At 43.2% G+C, this 13,180-nt stretch overlaps 1 pseudogene; it reads right to left on the reverse strand.

The window, feature by feature from the left end:
• Positions 1–2,177: 2,177 nt before the first annotated feature.
• Positions 2,178–12,372, reverse strand: LOC133398239 (gastrula zinc finger protein XlCGF57.1-like; annotated as a pseudogene).
• Positions 12,373–13,180: the final 808 nt, after the last annotated feature.

Genomic DNA, 13,180 nt, shown 5'->3' on the forward strand with positions numbered 1-13,180 from the left:
TGTCACATCCTATATCGGTTTCTGTGAAGAGGTTTGTGTACCAACAAAATCATTTCGGACATTCAACAACAACAAGCCGTGGTTCACTGCTAAACTTAAGCAGCTTCGCCAAGCTAAGGAAGATGCATATCAGAGCGGGGACAGGGCCCTGTATAATCGAGCTAGAAACCAGCTTACTAAAGAAATTAACATTGCAAAGAGGATCTATGCAGCAAAGTTGGAAAAACAGTTTAGCGCGAACGACTCGAAATCAGTCTGGCGTGCATTCCAATCGCTGACTAATTACAAGCGACGATCCCCCCAAGCTGAGAACAATAGCACACTAGCCAACGACTTGAATACCTTCTATTGCAGATTTGAAAAGGACAGTTTCACTCCACACACCCACCCGGCCGCACCCGCGACCACAACCACACCTCTGACTTCTGCGTTAACCATCCATGAACAGGATGTGAGACGCATCTTCAAACAACAGAAGATTAACAAAGCAACAGGACCGGACCATGTGTCCCCATCCTGCCTCAAAGTCTGCGCGGACCAGCTCGCTCCAGTCTTCACTCAGATCTTTAACAGATCTTTGGAAATGTGCGAAGTTCCATCCTGCTTCAAACGCTCCACCATCATTCCAGTCCCCAAGAAACCTGCAATCTCTAGTCTGAATGACTACAGGCCTGTCGCTTTGACATCTGTGGTCATGAAGTCCTTTGAACGTCTCGTGCTGGACCACCTCAAGAGTGTCACAGGTCCCCTGCTGGACCCCCTGCAGTTTGCCTACCAAGCGAACAGGTCTGCAGATGATGCAGTCAACATGGGACTGCACTTCATCCTAGAACACCTCGACAGTGAAGGGACCTACGCGAGGATCCTGTTCGTGGACTTCAGCTCAGCGTTCAACACCATCATCCCTGAACTCCTTTCAACCAAGCTTCTCCAGCTCAGCGTCTCACCTGCCATCTGCCAGTGGATTTACAGCTTTCTGACGGGCAGGACACAGCAGGTCAGGCTGGGGGAGGCCACCTCATCCGCACGCAGCATCAGCACTGGGGCGCCCCAAGGTTGCGTCCTCTCTCCGCTGCTCTTCTCTCTCTACACGAACGACTGCACCTCAGCGAACCCGACTGTCAAGCTCCTGAAGTTTGCAGATGACACCACTGTCATCGGCCTCATCGAGGACGGTGACGAGTCTGCATATCGACAGGAAGCGGAGCGGCCGGAGCTGCGGTGCGGGCGACACAACCTGGAGCTGAACACGCTCAAGACGGTAGAGATGATCGTGGACTTCAGGAGGCATCCTTTGCCACAGCTGCCCCTCACGTTGTCCAGCTGCCTTGTGTCAACCGTCGAGACCTTCGAGTTCCTGGGAATTACAATCTCTCAGGACCTGAAGTGGGCGAACAACATCAACTCCGTCCTCAAAAAGGCAAATAAAGATGATTCTGATTCTGATTCTGATTCTGATGTCTGACTACGGATCGGAACATTCCAGGTTCAGTTCCTGGCTAGTTCACTCATAGTTTTGTGGTATTAAACCCAATTCAGAATTCTGTATTGGATACGTTCACCTTAAACGTCTGCGTTACGCTAACTCACGCAACACTGTCGAGCAGAATGGAAACTGGATGGACTGGCGTAAATGACTGTGTGCTTGTGCGCAATTTGTTTATGCACATAGTGTGTTTGTGTCTGTGTAATACTGTAAATTCGGCATGGGTGTCATTTTACTGTATGTTCATTGTAGTATCTTTTGTCATGTTGATTCTTGTTAAAGTGGCACAAAGCAGATATGTGTTTTTCCCCCTAAATACATTAAATATGTTTGAAGAGAATACATATGCAAAGACTTATGACAATATAGTGCTGAATTATTGAGCTGTAGCTTTTGCATCTTTTTCACCGTTTGAATTTTCCTGAGTGTCTCTTCATCATTGTAAGTAGAGTGTGACGTCATGTCGTCACTATCTGATAGTAGAGCTAAGAGGCCTTGTCGCTTTGGCCATTTTTTTTGCTTTAAATTGAGAGCATTTTGTTTTTGGAAGGTTTCCAATGGATTATAGACATTTCAATTATTTTTAATGTTGAAAATGGATTTGATAGACAAGCAAATTGAGTCACCCTCACTGTTTTAAGAGGTGTATTTTATTAAGGATCACAAATACACTTTACAGTTTCCCCCAAAAGTCAAAGTTTCTTGACAGTCTTATTTCAATCATTCATTCACTTATTTGATATTGACATCAATAAAACATTGGACAAAAAGCATGCATTGCTGAGAGGAAGTATGGGTCTTAATGGTCCATATTTCATGAACAAGTTAATTTTGTATTTTTTTGCTCAAGAAAATCCCAATCATATCAATACGTTTTGGAGCAATTGGTAAGTAACCAATTCCCTTTCGAACGTCCATTTTTCATCACCAAAATCGAAAATTGAAAAAGCACTGGCATAGCTGGTGTGGAAAAACAAACGTACAGTACTAAATGTAATGTACAGTACTACAGTAGTACTACAGGTAGTAAGGCATGTAATATATATGTATGTAGTACATACTACTGTACAATACAATGCAGTACTACTAATGGGGAAAATGGATTTGATATATAAGTAAATTGATTCACCCTCACTGTTTGAAGAGGTGTATTTTATTAAGGATCACACATCCACTTTACAGTTTACCACCAAAGGTAGAAGTTTCTTTTCAGTCTATTTCAATCAATCATTCACTTATTTGATATTAACATCACTAAAACAGACAAAATGCATGCATTGATTAAAGAAAGTATATGTCTTAATGGTCCATTTTTCACTAACGAGTTCATTTGATGTATTTTTTGCACAAGAAAATTAAATGCTGTAATTTCCAATAATAATACGTTTTGGAGCAATTGGTAAATAACTAATTCCCTTTCAAACGCCCCCTTTTCATCGCCAAAGTCGAAAATTGCAAAAGCACTGGCATAGCTGGTGTGGGAAAAAGTAATGTACTATATTATAAAGTGGCAGTAATTAGTCATAGCTTATATATCGCAGCTGTCTTGTAGAATCCCCTCACCTTCAAAATGACAACCTTTCAGGAAATAATAATTTAAAAAAAATACAATACAGTTTGCTGTAATGTGCTGAAAAATGGCGAATTTAATAGGATGTCATTAAAATTATAAAACAAAACTAAACAGTGCTAACGCTCAACAGTTGCCTGCGGGAGGATTTGAGAAAATATATGGACAACAAGAAGATACAATACAAGCTGGAACACAGAATACAAGAAGGTAGATTTTCGTAAGTCTGGAACATAGTAATTGTTTTTTTTAAACATTTACATTTGCATTAAAAGCTTCTTGATCACTGCTACTCTCACCAGCACACTTGTGTGTCTTCGCCTGATACTTATAAGAGAATCTTTGACCACAAACTGAGCAGGAAAAAGGTTTCTCACCAGTGTGCGTTGTTGTGTGTAATTTTAAGTGTCCCTTCTGAGTGAATCTTTGACCGCAAACTGAGCAGGAAAAAGGTTTCTCTCCAGTGTGGGTTCTTGTGTGTGCTTCTAAGCCTCCCTTTACAGAGAATCTTTGACCACAAACTGAGCAGGAAAAAGGTTTCTCACCAGTGTGGGTTCTCGTGTGTCTTATTAAGTGTTCCTTCTTAGAGAATCTTTTACCACACACTGAGCAGGAAAAAGGTTTCTCACCAGTGTGGATTCTTGTGTGTCCTTTTAAATCTGTCTTCCGAGTAAATGTTTTACCACAAACTGTGCATGAAAAAGGTTTCTCGCCAGTGTGTGTTCTTGTGTGTATTTTTAAGCTTCCCTTCACAGAGAATCTTTGTCCACAAACTGAGCAGGCAAAAGGTTTCTCACCAGTGTGGGTTCTCGTGTGTAATTTTAAGCTTTCCTTCACAGAGAATGTTTTACCACAAACTGAGCAGGAAAAGGGTTTCTCACCAGTATGGGTTGCTGTGTGTTTTTTTAAGTGTCGCTTCATTGAGAATCTTTGACCACAAATTGAGCAGGAAAAAGGTTTCTCACCAGTGTGGGTACTTGTGTGTATTGTTAAATCTGTCTTCCGAGTAAATATTTTACCACAAACTGTGCAGGAAAAAGGTTTTTCGCCAGTGTGTGTTCGAGTGTGTATTTTTAAGCTTCCCTTCACAGAGAATCGTTGACCACAAACTGAGCAGGCAAAAGGTTTCTCGCCAGTGTGGGTTCTTGTGTGTATTTTTAAGCTTCCCTTCACAGAGAATCGTTGACCACAAACTGTGCAGGAAAAAGGTTTCTCGCCAGTGTGTGTTCTTGTGTGTATTTTTAAGCTTCCCTTCACAGAGAATCTTTGACCACAAACTGAGCAGGAAAAAGGTTTCTCACCAGTGTGGGTTCTTGTGTGTATTTTGAACTTTCCCTTTTCAGAAAATCTTTGACCACAAACTGAGCAGGAAAAAGGTTTCTCACCAGTGTGGGTTCTTGATGTGTTTAGTTAATTTTCCCTTCTGAATGAATCTTTGACCACAAACTGAGCAGGCAAAAGGTTTCTCACCGGTGTGTGTTCTCACATGTTCTTTTAAAATGCTCTTATAAGCAAATGTTTTCCCACAGTGAGAGCATTTCCATCGATTGTTGTCAGTGTGATATGTCATATCATCCTCCGGCTGTTCATCATCATCATCATCTTCATCAGTGTGAGCAGAGTGTAACGTCATGTCGTCACTATGTGAATGTTGAGCGAAGAGGCTGCCTGCTTGTGATCCTCCACAGTGGTTTCGGTCACCTTCTGCTGTCATGTGTTGACTTGAGCTGCTGCTTGGGGGCGCTGCCCCTCTGCTCTCCTCACTTTGACCTTCATCTTCACTCTTCAAAGGGACACCAGTTGATGGAAACTTGGTGATTTCCTCCTCCTCGTCTTCCTCTTCGATGTGGAGGCTCACTTCCTCCTCCTCTTTTTTTATCAAAACGGGCTCCTCTTCCACTTTCATGTGGTGGACCTCTTTGTCCTCCACTTCCTCTTTAATGTGAGGGGGCTCTGGCTCCTGCCGCTCAGTACGAAGATCTTCAGTGATGTCTGCATGACACAAGGCAAACATACATGGTTTGGTAAATGTTTTCTCATGTTGTGACTTTAATGATGTGTGTTATGGTTTAAATTTATATTTAAGGTTAATGTGAAAGCCATATGAGTTTGATATATTGTAAATAATAAAATTGGGCAGGTCAACAACAACAACAATAAAATGTGAAAAAGTATCAAATAATACAGTGCATGAAAACAAGTTTCAATAAAAGGTAATACAGTGGAACCCTGCATACTCCCGGTATGTCATTTGCAAATTTTTCTGTATATATATATATATATTTTTTAAATATAAGTGTGGCCTCTGGTAAACATAATTTCAGCAGCAGTGAAGTAAATACAAAAATATGCAGTTTAAAATAATTTTACAAAGCCTCACCGCATTCATCCCAACATCGACATTTACAAAGTTTGTGAGGGATACTGTACATGATTGCTGCACCTGTTTTTAGCTAATGAATCCTTTATTCAAGATATGCTTTTATGGAATGTGGCATTTTGTAAATATGTAATTAAATCACATTGCACAGTTTGCTTTGTTTGCATTTGTTTGTATTTTGTTTTCAATCAGCCCCTCTTTGAATAATTTCAAGTGACATCATATTGACAACTTGTTACTTTTTATTTCAGTTTTGATGTTTGTGTTCAATAACCTGCCTTGACACTATAATTGCTAATCTCACATAATGTAGAGAAAATGATGTAGTTTGATGTAGTTTATAAAAAATTGAAATGCTTCCTTGAGTATAGCCACATCCTGCCACAAATAACATGCATTACGTCGGTTTATGTCCAAAAATGCTGGCCGATCTTCAACATCTGTGAGGACATTCCTATTTATGTCCACATACACCTCTGAGAATATTAGGGCTGTAAGTTATCAAATAGTTTAGTGTTTGAGTATCCTATTGAAATTGTAATTAAATAATTGGGTATTCAGATACATTCTATCTTAGTTAAAAGAGCTATTATGAATACACAAGAAAATAAGCCATTTCACTTAAAAATTAACAACCATTTATTTTATTTCTTAAATTCACATGGGGTAGAAAACTTTCTTTTCTGCAAATATTTTCAGTGAGGAAATTTCAAACAAAATAAAAATATATGAAACTAACTTCAGTTTAAACTTTGCATTTTTTCTCCTGAGCATTTGTTTTAATTACAAAAAGAAAAACATAAGGCATTTGTAGCGGACACGCCATGAAAAGATGACACCAAGCACCCCGGTCTCCGGCGAGACTCGCTTTTCCCACCGAGATAGACGACCACGTTTGCTAGATGTAACTTCACATACAGGCGCTAAATGAATCGACGGCCATAATCAAAAGAAGCAAGACACAGACATTTGCTTTGCCATGCCAACGCTAAGTGAATTACGTACACCCGGAGCTTCAAAGCGAAGGCCAAAGATACAGAGTTCGCCCTAGGACGCTAAGTTGATTAACTTCCAGCCAGCCCGGAGGATTTCACCAACAAAGGCGCCTCCACCCCGTTGAGTACCGCGCCGCTTGGGAGTTTGAACAGACAACCGCGACACGCACAGGCGACGGAACGACACTACAGACACGGGTTCATGAAACACAGTCTGTACTGGACTTGGTTGGGAGTTAATATTTTAAGAACCTTACATGAACGCCACTAGTGACTGTATTGCGGCAAACTTCCGACGTCTGATGTCGATTCTGTTGTCAACTGAACCAGATTAAATGTTTCACTCCACACCGTACAAATGCCACATTGAAAATAGTCGTGTTCCTCAACAAACACACAACATTTGAAACATTCGTTACAGGCGGCAAAATTGTCTCGTTATCTTAAATCCAATCATTAATATTTTATTCCACTGGTTTTAAACCACAAAATAATACCAAAATGGGAAATGAACACTCAAAGAGGGTCCAGCTCCCCTTTTGGTCACGAAGGTGGTAAAGGAAGGAGGGAGGGGGCAAACCACACCCTTCTGGCTCGCTTCGCCCTGCTCTCCGAGCAGCTTTTTGTCTGAGCCGACCGACCTGTCGACGACTGGCCCAGGCAGGATGCCCACCTCGCCACGAGGTGACGAGGACGCATCGGATCATCCCCGACTGCAGAGCATCCTGCAAGCGCTCCGAGCTACCCTGCTCGGTGGCCTGAGCTCACTCCGAGGGAACGGAAGCGGGCACATAATCATTTAACCATGACACCCCGTTCCTTTTTTCTTCTTCCTTTCCGTCAAATCCACCCATTCCCGGTGCCGACCGGGCCGGCCGAACACTCGGGAGCTTGACCCGCCTGCCTCAAACGTGTTCAAGACACGTACGTCCAACATTGCGCACAGATTAGTGCATATTTGGGTTTAAATTAACGAGAACAGGAATCCCCAGCTATATGCATTCGCTACATGCTCATTCTACCAATCTCACATCACAAGTCAGTTTCCTTTGCCAATGTTCGTCTGTACTTTGTTTGTTTGGTGTTTTTCTGTGTTCTTTCCCTCTAGATTCCCCATGTTAGATCATTAAATTTTCCATAAAATTCACTACCTGCATTGTTGTGTCTGTGTTTGGGTTCAAGGGAAAAAAAACACTGGACGTCCAGAACTCTTATCAAAGTTTTCTAAAGTGTAGCAACCTTCAGATTACAAGACTGATTAAAAGGTTTCTCGTCGCTTCTCCTAAATTTTATCCACATAAAAAGCGACGTGGTGCCCCTCTTATATATAAAACAGCTTGATTTATAACGCTGTAATTTAAAATTACGATAAACCGGAAGTGACGCAGCCGTCGCTTCCAGCTCATTCTTTTCTCCTAAATTAAGACTTTTTTTATTTAACCCATATACGCTACACATTTGTGGCTGTTCATCTATGAGCTTAGTGTCACGAATTGGATGAAGATTGGACCCAAGAGCAGACGGAGGCTGAGAGGTTGTGATGAAGAGTTTATTGAAAAGGGAAAGGTGGATGGTCCTTGAGATGCGCTGGCGGGTTGTTGAGGCAGAGAATGCGTGGCAGGCAGTGACGAGGACAGGTGGCTGGATTGACGGCGAGGTGACAGAGATCCACTTGACGAGGGACACTGAGGATACACTGAGGACAAGGAAGACACGAGCGTCTCAACGACGACAAGGAATTGAGTAGGCTTACTTGAGACTGGGGAGCCGTACTGCTTGGAAGGTTCAATACTCTGGCAAGGTTTTCTGGGATCAGGGAGGCTTAAATGCAGGTGGTAACGAGGACTGATTGGTGACAGGTGCGCGGCCGAGGAAGGTGCTGGAAAGAGAGAGAGGGTGCAAAGCGCCACCCAGGCTCCAACAGAAGAACTGCAGGATGGCTCGTGACACTAAAACATCAGAACTAAAATGATGCAAATGAAGACTGCTCGATAGGAAACACACTGTATTACCATATTACATTTTATGGACAAACTTTGCCACTTGCAATCATTTTTTTTCACCAACAGCAATTGACTCAAAATGTAGCCACTTGCAGATACGATGCTAGTACAGTTGACCATTTGTCTCACATTGCTTAAATCACTGAGCAAAACTTTCCCTATGACAACCACCCAGAATGAAGTCACATTGTAGTCGCACACATACTCGTCACCATCATAATAACAAATTTGACGGTACTCCTAATTAATAGAAACCTGAGCCCTTCGCAGGGCTAACGTTACGGTAGTAAATTGCATTAACGTTAAACTCACTGATTTGCGCGAGGTTAATCTAGGCTCTTCCACCGCATTCTCTGCGTCTTGCTAGAGAGACGTGTCACGTCACCGGTGTTTACCTTCCTTATCGGTCTGAAATGATCCCAAACTTGCAGCATTTTGTCTTCTTTTTTCATATTTGTCTTCTGCGACGTCGTCTCCATCTTCTTCTTCTTCTTTTTTTGTTTAACGGCGGCTTGCAAACCACCGCGTCATCTGCATTTATTTTACGCTCCTTAAATCAAATATGTACGCTCCACTTCTGTCTTCTCTCCTCGCACTGACGTAACCACGTTGTGCTTGTCCGTCTGCTCCATTGAGCTTCACAAGTTAACGCTTTCCTGCCATTGACAGGCAGCTCGTGTATATACACAAGGGTGCACATAAGATTTTGTGTCTGGTGCTCAATGGCGCACCAGAGGTTGCTGCTTGGTGTGTCATGGTTGTTTCCTGCAGTCCCCTTTTTTGGAGCTCGGGTGGCGCTTCGTGCCTCGCCTCCCTCCCTCTCTCTCTCCTCCAGCATTCAGTACCACCTTGGCTGCGCACCTGTCCTCTATCAACACTCATCACTGCCTGCATTAAAGCTTGCCGGATCCAGGAAACCATCCTGGATCCGGCACTGACACTCTATTGTGGTACACAGGCCGACCCTCGCACTCTAGTTGTAAGTACTTGACGTTCTGCCATTGTATTCACCTCCTTGTGTTCTCCTTCCGTCCGTCCCCCGCCTCGCTCTCCGCTCCAGCCACGCCGCCAAGCTACCCCACCTGCTCACGTCCCATCTTCCCGTTTGCTCCTTGTCCCGACGGTCCACCATCTTGCCCTGGATATCCTTAATAAATATCCGCCAACCCTCAATAAACCATTCTAAATCTACTCCCTCCGCTTCAGTCTGCTTTTGGGTTCAGTCAAAACTGATGCGATTCGTATTGTGACCGAATACTCTGGCCATCATGGACCCGGCAACCCCACAAGCGTTGAGGAAAGCACTCGACCACGCTTGCTCACGCTTGGAAAATCGTGAATGAAAAAAGATGGCATACCTGGTAAGCGTATGTATTCATTTACTTGTTTACAGCTGTTGAACTGTGAACCAAGATAGCAACAACATTAGCCAAAGCTTTGGCACAACCACCGGCCACCTGATTACACAGATTCACACTCTTTATTTTTATTTACAGATAAACTGATACGATTAGTACTGTGAAGTGTACATCGTGTACAGTATATTTTAATCCAAAAGCTGGTTTATTTGTACTCTTGTCGTGTGTCTTTTGACGTAGTACTGTAAATATCTGACAGCCTATCAAGTTATTTTCAAAAAATGTCGGCGGTGTGGGACAGACAACACGTAATTCCCGGATCAGACGACAAGACAAATTTGGTCTTTCACGATTGCACTATGTCAGACGACTGCAATGAAATCTTGTATTCCGATACAACCGCACCCCGTCTTTTGCGATCACTGGGCTTAATCTTGTGAACTCAAACTCTATCATCGGGCAGGAGGCGGGGTCCACCCTGAACTGGTTGCCAGCCAATCGCAGGGCACATACAAACAATTTGCACTCACAGTCACACCTACGGGCAATTTAGAGTCCCCAATGAATGCAATTTTTTGGGATGTGGGAGGAAACCGGAGTGCCCGGAGAAAACCCACGCAGGCACGGGGAGAACATGCAAACTCCACACAGGCGGGGGGCCGGGGATTGAACCCCGGTCCTCAGAACTGTGAGGCTGACGCTCTCACCGTGCCGCCACATTATTTTATGTGGACCGCAAAAGCAAATCATGTGTGTCAACTTCCATGATTCTTGCTCAAATATGTTCAACATTTTTTTATAATATTAATATGTAATAAATAGTAATGAACTATTGTAATCATGTTTGTCCTCCAAAGCCCTTTTATGGTTACTTGAACAACAGTTGAAAAAAACCCATACATTTTGACTTCTGATTTCAAAACTAGTTATTTGTTGTCTATGTGTAATAATACGATGAGGCGATTAAACATTGATATGGTTTTACAATCTTAATGGCCCTCTGAGGAAAACCGTATTTACAATGTAGCCCGCGACAAAAATGAGTTTGACACCCCTGATCTAAGGCCGTCCTTCCTGTCGGTCGGAGGAATAGTTTTCTTCCCTTGGCGCAATAGATTTCTAGTCACAAAAGCTTTTTTTTCTTTTCATTTTGTCTTCTCTCTTTTCCGCCATTACGCTTGCTTTCTCTCATTGTCTCTTGCACCCCGCCTCCTCCTCCTTCTTCCTCTGAGGGAGGGACGTTCACCTCAAGGCATTGTTGCCCTCCACAGGGTGCCATTCCTCATTGGAGTTATCCAGAGGCTTGACGATCACACATAAACCGTATAAGACCCTCCCCACCCATCCCTGTTAAAAAACACCATTGAAATTATTGAGACGGCATCGCCAGGGAATGAGTTAACTGTTTTTTTTTTTTTAATTCGGGGGTTGGCCAGCCCCCTGTGGCCTCAGCCACCACATAGCTCCGCCCCTACCGCAGACCCACATAGTTCACATTATAGGATGCTAATTATGTTATATTAAATGCATCCTCAAACGCCGCCAGTAAATAAACACAGGAATATCATTTCTATTAGAACGCATGCAACAAGTGAACCAACCTGCTCTGTGTAGCACACTTCGAGGCTGCAGATTCAACACAGCGTCCAGGAGTTGACATTGTGGCTCCTTCTCCTCTTTTGGTCCAAAAAGTTCTTCCTTGTACTCTGCTGTCCTTCTTGCACACATTTTCACAACACTTTCCGCTCTATGTCAGAGGGATGAGAAAAGCGAGTGCAAATCGGATGTGAAACAATAATATTGAGATTTGGATGTTGTGGGTTAAAAAGTACATTACTTTAAATGGCAATGCATCAAGGTCAACAAGAGGAAACAATAGAACATGCAATTATGCATTATAAGAAACATGAGACAGAAAGACAGCTAATTTGTGTATGAACATTTGTGTTGAAACATTATTGACATTATTCGACAAAAGAATTCAGATTGGGATAATAATAATGATTCAGAAAATAATTCTTTCAGGACATCATTTCAGTATCTCAGACAAACAAAAGCTGATAGAATGTAGTTGTTGATGTGTGTGTGTGTGTTTTTTTTTTTAATATATTGTGGTCCCAACTCCTTACAAGATAGAATGTAGTTGTTAGTGTGTTTTTTCCCCCTCACTACATTTAAATGTTAGGATTAGATATTGTGGTCCCCACTACTAACAAGTAGGTGGCGGAAAGAAGAACACTTTACCTCACGCTTGATCACTGCTTAGCGAAGTGTTGATCACAAACGTGTCTCTTTGTTAGCAAGGTAAGCTAAGCTAGGCCGAGAAGCTTCAAGGTGCACGAGACGAATCCAACAGGACACGAAGATTGAACGAATGGTGTTTTAGTCCACCAAAGTCGTGATCAGGGACGTCCCGCGTCGAGGATTCACAACATTCGATCCAAAATCCTGGAAGATTGACTGAAGCACGATCGTCCCTCCTCCCGCAGAGCGAGAAGCGAAAGGAGATGTATTACCCATGATCCTTTTCGGCAGGAATATTTAAAGCGACAGGCCACCGACTCGAGCCTATTGGACATAACAAACTGGCAAAAAAGCCGCCATGGAGGCGATGATTCGTGATTTAAGGCCTCGTTATACGCCCGCCTTGCGTCACGTGACCGACCCATTGGCCCGCATGGTCCCTCTGCGTCACATGACGCGCACACGGCAAAAATTGTTGCTGCGTTAGAATGCCGCGGAGAACATATCTCGTGATTGGTCCGTTTTAGTCACATGCTGATTAGTAACTTAGTGACGCTAGCTCGCTAGCCAGGCTAATGACAGTGCAGTACGGGGCTGGACTCGCGACACACTCTCTTCTGCGCTGCCGTTTTTTACGTACTATTTGGATGTAGCAATCTGGCGACAAGTGACGGTAGCTAGCTAGCTAGGCAGAGTGGAGCTTTTCCTGTGTCTGTACAGTATGAGTGCACGTTATTTTGTGTTTACTAGTTTCATCTTCTTGGGCGGCTGTCAATTTACTTTAATATTCCATCGAATTGTAGCATCAGGGAAGTTGACGACAAACCAGCATGCCTCACGGCTCAGGTTATAAGTAGTTCCCATGTCTTGAGTGTGGGCCGTTAAGGGCGGGGCCTGTTGATTGGGGTTTGTGACATCACCAAGATGAAAGAGGAAAGGAACATTACAGCTGGACCGTTGGCTCAAGTTAGTCAATCTGAGTGACTGACCGTGAGTTGTACCTAGTGTTGGGCATCGTTTGAATTTGAGCGATTCCGATTCCGGTTCCGGTTCCGACTGCAACGGACAATCAAAACTGCTGAAAGGATTGTCGGTACTCCTCTACCCACCCTTGAGGACTTGCACGCTTCCAGAACTAAAACAA

The sequence above is a fragment of the Phycodurus eques genome, unplaced genomic scaffold (genome assembly GCF_024500275.1).
Source record: "Phycodurus eques isolate BA_2022a unplaced genomic scaffold, UOR_Pequ_1.1 contig_27, whole genome shotgun sequence".
NCBI lineage: Eukaryota > Metazoa > Chordata > Actinopteri > Syngnathiformes > Syngnathidae > Phycodurus > Phycodurus eques.